The 8,151-nt window shown below is 45.8% G+C and overlaps 1 pseudogene; it reads left to right on the top strand.

The window, feature by feature from the left end:
- The first annotated feature begins 5,424 nt into the window (after window positions 1–5,424).
- LOC110306593 (macrophage migration inhibitory factor pseudogene) lies at window positions 5,425–5,926 on the top strand (annotated as a pseudogene).
- Window positions 5,927–8,151: the final 2,225 nt, after the last annotated feature.

Raw genomic sequence — 8,151 nt, forward strand, 5'->3', positions numbered from 1 at the left:
TTGTGCCTGTGCCTTGGATCCGCAGACTTCTTTGGACTGCTAGAGCTCTGGACGGTGGCTCTCCCTAGCTTCCCTGGGAGCCACTTGCAAGTCTTCTTGCTGCTCACTCCTGATGGACCTGTGCCTCCCCACCCCCACCCCAGTGGCTGTCCCATCCCTTATTGTGACTGCTTCACCCACCACTGTGGCTCAATCCACATCCTGTCATCATTCTCTGTGTCCTTATATCTGCAGTTCCTAGAGAGGCTGGACAAGAACAAATGCCAGCTCCGGAGCAGATCCTGAGAAGGTGGAAGGGCCCTCTATGGTATGAACTCCCTGCCTCAGTTTCCTTCACTCATGGACTGATGTCTCAGAAACAAATGTCTTGGAGAGTCTCTTAGGGGAAGGCCTCACAGTCTCTTCCATTGTGTCCAGTCTGCAGCTCTCAGGGTCCTTCCGGGCTGTGCTGGGAGTGCTTCCTTATCTGGGGCTGCAGAGCCAGCTCTGTCCAATGCTAAGCCCAAGCCTTAGAGCAGACACCTTGGATGCTTCACATAGAAGCGCGAGGAGAGGCAGCATGTGGGCATGGCGGGGGCTCCCCCAGCTCAGTATGGAAGGGAAGAAATGGGAGGGGATTCTACTAGCTTCCATGCAGCTCTCAGGACTGAGAACTACACCCACCATCTTAGCCTGGGTGGCTGCTGCCCAAAGGATGCTTGATAATGAAAGAGAAAGAGGCAAACCATCCATTCATCCTCCTTGATCAAGACCGTGGACATCCAATCCTGGGCCACACTGAACAAAGGAGCGTTGGCTTGAACCACACATTACAGGCACCAGCACTCACAAGAGCTAATGAGAAGCCAATCACGGTGGTGCGTACCTTTTATCCCAGCGTTTAGGAGGCAGTGGCAGTGGGGATCTCTGTGAGTTTGAAACCAACGTGGTTTTTATAAGGAGTCCAGGACAGCCATGGTGACACAGGGAGACCTTGTCTCAAAAGCAAAAAACCAGTGAGAAGAGCCGGGGAAAGATCTGTCTATGCTTATCACAGCCTTTACGGGCAAACGGTAATGTCTCGAACAATCATCCTCATTAAGCTGTGCCCCATTAGAAAAGCCTTTTAAAACCACCCAGTCGGTCTCACGTTTGATCACTAATGAAGAACAAGAATATGCCTAGGTAATAAAATTTCATCATTTTTTTAATGTTTTAAAATATAAAAGTAAAAAGAGGGTAGCGTAAAACTAGTGAGGCTTTGATATTAGTTTCTCGAATACAGTAGATGTAGTTTCAACGGTGAGCGAGACCTCACTGGTGCTTGTCTTAACAGCAGTGATGGTTGTTGCTTAGGGGGTTGCCAAGTTTGTTTTCTGGTACGAACAAAGATAGAGGACCAAGTGGAGAAGGGGAAAGTTAACAGCTTATCCCTTTGGGATGGGACAAGCTAAGGCTGGAAGTGGGCAACATGACTGGCTCAGCTGTTTCATCGCCCCTGAGTCCTCCCTCGTTCCTATTGCTTCTCTAGATATTCACCCCACCCACTGTCTCTCGCAAAGACTTCTGGGAAAAGACTAGCACGCTCGGGAAGCTTGCTTTCAGGTTTCCAGCCAATATGTGTTCCTCTAACTCTCTTAGACTCGACGACAAATACCTGGGTTCTAGCTTTATTCCTTGTACACTCCATTCTTCAAAACATTGGTCTGCAGTGGAGGCAGTACCAGAAAGCAGCAACACGAGAGACGGACGATTGTGAAGAGATGTGTGTTTCCAAGAAGTCAGGTCCCGCTAAAATCCGGGAAAGAGACAAGATCAAATTTGTCTCCGTATTGCATCCGATTTCCTTTTCTCGTGTTCCCTTTGGCATTTGCAGTTATAATTTCTGTTGGCTGAAAAATGGAGCCACAAACATAACAAAATACTATTTTTTCCTAGAAATCTTAGAATCTGCTTTCAAATTCCCGCTTCAAATAAAAAACCAAGTCTACTTTTTTTTTTTTTTTTTTTTTTTTTTTGCTGTCTACACAACTGTGTTTAGCCAGGTTGTTGAAATGATTAAAAATTATTTGTCTTAATTTGGGTTTCCATTACTTGTTTCATTTGGAAACATGGTGTTTTAAAACACTAGATAAGGCCAGGTTTCGCATTAAAGACAAAGGCCTCAACGTTTAAATGAGAGGTTAAGCCACCCAAAGTGCCAGGAGCCCGTTTTTAGCAAAAAGTTCTGGAGCAAACTGTTTTTCACTTTCCATGTCACAAATATATATTTTTTTCATTTGGAATGCATTCAGCCATTCTTCTCAAATTAAATGTCACCATCAACACTTTTAAGGAGTACCTGCAACTGGTGATGACTTAATCTTTGGTCCTTATGGAGTCCAGGCTTGACAGTTTCTATGATATTGTTAAAACTTCTATTTGTGGGTATTGTGTTGTGTATATGTGTGGGAACACATAATTTTGTGTGTATATGTATGTTCTAATGTGAGCAGAGGCTAGAGGTTGAGTTGGGGTGTTTTTTCTTGATTTCTTTGCACTTCTAATTTTTGAGACGGGGTCTTTGAACCTGAAAGCTCTTCGACTGGTGGGTTAGTGAACTCCATGTGATCCGTAGGCATTTTACCAACTGAGCAATTGCCACAGCCCCTTTCTAAAGCTTTTGCACGTGGATTTGTGTGTGTGTGTGTGTGTGTATGTGTGTACAGTCATAATTCATTAAATGTGACTTTGGTGAGACAATCGCATTACTTTCTACAAATTTCTAAGCCTCCCCCCTTTATCCACCATTTCTGGTGCAGCATTAGTGACTACACTAGATACACTGATGATGGATGAAGAGAATTGCTTTAACATATTTTTTGTCATACATATGTTTATATTACTACTTGTGTTTTTTGATGGCATCAAAGAAGCTGTATCTCCAGTGACACCATGTTCATCATCAATACATCCAATAAAAGTTGAAAACTGACTGCTAGGCAAGATGTGTCCATTTGTGTAATCCTGGCATGACTGTTATGGGTTAACCAACCTCTCTGTGGCTGCTTTTGAGGACTGACTGCTCCTCAGAAGGGGACCTGTACCTGGTATTATAAACCTTGCCAAAAGTTCACAGTGGGGAAGTCACCAGCCTTAGGGCAGCGGTTCTCAATCTGTGGGTCCCCCTTTCATTCTCTCTACTCGTTGTTCATGATGTTCCTTGAACTGTAGGTGGGGTTGGTGGGAGACTCGTCCATGAATGAACACTCACAGTCACTTGGCACTTCGATCAGATTCTACACACACACACACACACACACACACACACACACACACACACACATTGGCCCTGGAGGATGGCTCAGCAGCTCAGATCACTGGCTACTCTTCCAGAGGATCTAGGGTTTGAGACTTACCACCCACATGGTGGCTCACAACTGTCAGTAACTCCAGTTCCAGGGGATCTACCACTCTTTTCTGGCTCCCACAGGTACTGCACACATGTGGCGCACAGACATACATGTAGGTAAAACACCCATACATATAAAATAAACAATTAAGGCATTAAGTATACAAAAGGCAGTATGACAGAATGGCCCTTTAACATGACAACAGCCATAGAGTTCTCCCTTAGAGCCTGTGATCTCCTGAGTCTGACCATAGGCTTTCTACCATACCAGGCATGGTGTCCTCCCGTGGACCACGCCTCATATCCAATCAGGAAGTGGTTGACTACTTTTACAACCATCATGACACTATTGCACCAATGGGTACATCTTGCCTGGTAAGTTGGTATTGTAGCATTCAGGGTCCAATGCTGGGTGAGATGACCTATGCCTCTTCTTCCTTGGCACCTTAGGTAGCACTTTCTAGCACCAGTTAAGCTAGATAGCAGGGAGAATCTTTTCTGGCCAATCATGGTTGATTCCTCTATGTCCTCCATTTAAATGAGTGGCATTGTTAGCCATAGACTCTTGTCATCTAGTTATGATGGGCAGCCAAGAGCAGTGGCATTAGTCTGTCTTTCTTTTGAGACCTTTGCGGCCTCCCTGACCAATAACTTACAGAGAGATGGCCTGTGTCTGGCACAGAGACTTTCATTTAACAACTCATGTCTTCTGGCAGCAACATTGTCCACCCATTTAAACTCCTTCCAAATCATTATGTTATTTACATAGCTTACAAACTAGTGGGTTTCCAGAAGGCTTCTTCATGTGTCCTTGTCCCTGTCCCCTGCTCTATCCTATTTCCATGTCCACTTGAGCTTTTTCACATCCCTTTATTGGATTCAGCCCTCCCATCCACACATTTTCATGCCCCTCCACTGTTTGAATCTTTTCACCTCCAGTACCCACTTCTGTAGTAGTTTTCTATTGCTGTGATAAACAGTCCCATTTTAGGGTCTGTTGATGTGATAAAACTCAAAGACTAAAAGCAACGTGGGAGGGAAGATTCGGTTCATCTTACACCTCCAGGTGATAGTCTATCAAGTAGTAAGTCAGGTCAGGAACTTAAGGCAGGAACTGATGCAGAGACCAAGGAAGGACAGCGCTTTCTGGTTTGTTCCCCTTGGTTTGCTCAGTCTGATTTCTTATAGCACCCAAGATCACAGGCCCAGGAATGGCCCTGCCCATAGTGTGCTGGGCCCTCCTACATCAACTGTTAATCAAGAAAATGCCCCACAGGACTACCCCCAAGCTAATCTGGTAGGGGTATTTTCTTAATACACTCTAAGTTTGTGTGAAGTTAACATAGGATTAGCTAGCCCACCATCTGTATTTTAATTTTTCTGTTTTGATCAATGGCCAATTTCTAATTACCTGGCTTTCACATGAATTCCAAGTTTAAAATGACCAGTATGTACATGAGAGAACATGTGACATTTGTCTTTTGAGTCTGGGCTGGGTGGCATCACTATATATATATATATATATATATATATATATACACACACACACACATATATATACATATATATGTGGGTGTGGGTGTGAGAGTGTGAGAGAGAGAGGGGGGTTATATCCATTTACTTTCAAAATTCATAATTTCATTTTTCTTTACTGCTGGACAATATTTTATTGTGTGCATGTAGTCTGAACATGCTTGGCCCACAGGAAGTGGCACTATTAGGAGGTGTGTAGCCTTGTTAGAGGAAGTGTGTTACCATGGAGGCAGGGCTCTGAGGTCTCACAGCTATGCTCAAGTCTGCCCAGTGTGATCCTGGCCCTCCTCCTGGCTGCTTTCAGATCAAGATATAGAACTCTTGGTACCTCCAGCACCAAGTCTGCCTGCACGACACCATTATTCCCACCATGATGATGAGGGACTGAACCTCTGAAACTGTAAGCCAGCCCCAATTAAATGTTGTCCTTCATAAGAGTTGCCTTAGTCATGGTGTCTCTTCACTGCAAGAAAATCCTAAGACATCCTCCTCCGGCCCACGCTCGCAGTCTCTCTGCCATCATGCCTATGTTCATTGTGAACACCAATGTTCCCCCTGCCTCCGTGCCAGAGGGGTTTCTGTGGGAGCTCACCCAGCAGCTGGCGCAGGCCACCAGCAAGCCTGCACAGTACATCGCAGTGCACGTGGTCGCAGACCAGCTCATGACTTTTAGCAGCACGAACGACCCCTGCCTGCGCCCTCTGCAGCCTACACAGCATTGGCAAGATCAGTGGTGCCCAGAACTGCAACTACAGCAAGCTGCTGTGCGGCCTGCTGTCTGATCACCTGCACATCAGCTGGGACCGGGTCTACACCAACTATTATGACATGAACGCTGGCAACGTGGGCTGGAACGGTTCCACCTTCGCTTTAGTCCTGGCCTCACTTACCTGCACTGCTGTTCTTCAAGTCTTGCTGCACGCAGTGTTCTGTGTTTGTCTACCAGTAGCGATGCCCACCTTCCGTCTGGGAGAAATAAATGATTTAAGAGACCACGGGACAAAAAAACCAAACAAACCCTAAGACAGTTAGACTCATTTAATTTATGATGCCACTTAACTCCAATGTTTCCATGTTTAGTTTTGTCTGGATGCGCAGCTGTCTACTGTTGGCAGTATTGAGGTCACCCACTATCACTGTGCTGTGGTTAATCTGGGATTTTATATCCTGTAGTATTTGTTTGCTATGAAATTGACTACGTCTGTGTTTGGTGAGTAAAACGTTTAGTGTCGTTGAAGTCAGTTTAGTCAGATATCAGGACAGCTCTGCCTGTTAGTGTCCTCGGAACTCCTTTGCCCACCTCTTCAGTCCAAGGTAGGATGAGTACAAGGTTGGTGGTGAGGTGTGTTTCCTGGAGGCCAAAAATGGCTCCTGTTCCCTTGCCAAATCTGTACTTAGTCTATGTTTATATCTGGGAAGCCAAGAGAACTGACGATCAGAGTTCCTATTGAAAGTTATTTCTTATCGTTTTGTTGGTTTTGTGGTGTTTCCTTGGGTCTCTTTCCAGCAATTGTTCTTGTACTGTTCGTTCTTCCTCTGTGACCCCCCCCCCCCTCGGTGTGCACAGTCTTCTCTTATGCATCATCTTCCCACCCTGACTCTCTGCTTTCCGTGTGATCTGCGGTATGGGTGGGCTTCCCACTGGGGTTCTCTGTCTGACAGAGCTTATTTCCAGCATCATCTGCATTTGGGTTTTCTTCAGCAATTTTATCTTCTTAAACTGTTTTCACATCCTGGATGGGCTTCCTCTTTTCACCCAGCTTTTTGTTTTCGTTTTCTTGTATCTTTGAGTTGTTTGAGCGTAGGTTATGATCATTCTGAACTGTTTGTCTGGAAGTTCTTCTAGGTCGTTCTCACTGGGGGTCATTATTGTAGAGTTAGTCACTGGAGATGGGGCATGCTATTGTGGCTTTTCCTGGTGCTTTCGAGTCTTTGCTGGGACTTGAATATCTGAAGGAGTTTGTTAGCTGAGTTCTTCTTTCTTGTTTACACAAACTTTCTTCATTCCATGGAGGCGAGGGAGCACATCGTAAGAAAGAGACAAAGGCAGAAGAAGGTTGAGAGACTGGCCTCTGTGGGATGGGTATCAAGAGCTGCTGACTCTATCCCTACCTAGTCTTCTCTTCAGACTCTGCTGCTGTCTGTGCTAATGGTCACTGGCCAGCATAAGCATACTCCCTGCTGGGCCTCTCCCTTCTGCTTTCTGGCATGGCTCTCCACCCCTGTGTGCCCTAAATTGAGTCAGCTAAGATCAACTGGAGGTTGGGGGTGTGAGATCCTGGGGAAGCTAGGTGTGGAGTCAGGGCATGATCGTTGGGGTTGTGAGGAGCAGGTCCTATCTGGTAGTGCAGGAAAGACAGAACCTAGAAGACTTGGCTGGCCTCTTTGGTAGTAAGGACTGGCCCTAGCTAGAGGCTTGGGGATATAAAGTTGCTAGCGCCAGGAGCCTGGGAAGTATGGGCACATGAGATCGTGGAGGATGGGGGGGTGAGTTGAATAAGCCAGCAGCATGGGGTAGCAGGATCCTTGAGGAGTCAGGAGGGCTGTGGGGTAAGGTGTCACAGGGAAGGGGGATTCTAGCAATCTCTGGGGTGGGGTAGAGAGGAACAGAACAGAGAAGCATGATCCTTGAGGAGCCAGGAGTCCTGTGATGTAGGGTAGGACAGGCTTTACCTGCTGGCACAGGAATCTACTGAGGGCTAACCTTTTGGGTCGAAATGACCAAAGCTTAACATTTTAAACCAACAGCACAATTTTCCAGATTTCTTCTGATAGATTTCCCCAATTCTTCTCTTTCTCGACTATGTTGTTGTGAGATAAACTATATTAGAAATTCTCTCCCTTTCCAGGGTGTCTCTCTCCCTTTTCAGGGTGCATTATACCCTCTGTGCTCTGTGTGCGTCGCTCAGTGAACACACTGTCGTGGAGCGGTCTGAATGGTTTTGTTATTAGACAAGTTCCTGTTCACGAAGCTTTTACAATAGACTCTGTCTGAGCTGTGGCTGAAGATCTCTTCTGTTGAGAAGACAGACTCTTCAGTTCATCTGCTTGATGGCTAAGACAGTCCTTGGTGTGCATGAATTGGGCAGGGTGTGTTTGCACAGGATGCCTCTCTGAGTTATGGTCTCTGGAAATGGGCACAAGTTCCCTACAGGTTAAGGGGAGTACCTCACTATTTGCTTCAGTAGAAAGGTAGTCTCTGCTTTCTGTTGAAGATCTACCTTCATTAATAATCTTTCGTGTTTTGT

The sequence above is a fragment of the Mus caroli genome, unplaced genomic scaffold (assembly GCF_978045245.1).
Source record: "Mus caroli unplaced genomic scaffold, Mus_caroli_1 scaffold_14, whole genome shotgun sequence".
Taxonomy (NCBI): domain Eukaryota; kingdom Metazoa; phylum Chordata; class Mammalia; order Rodentia; family Muridae; genus Mus; species Mus caroli.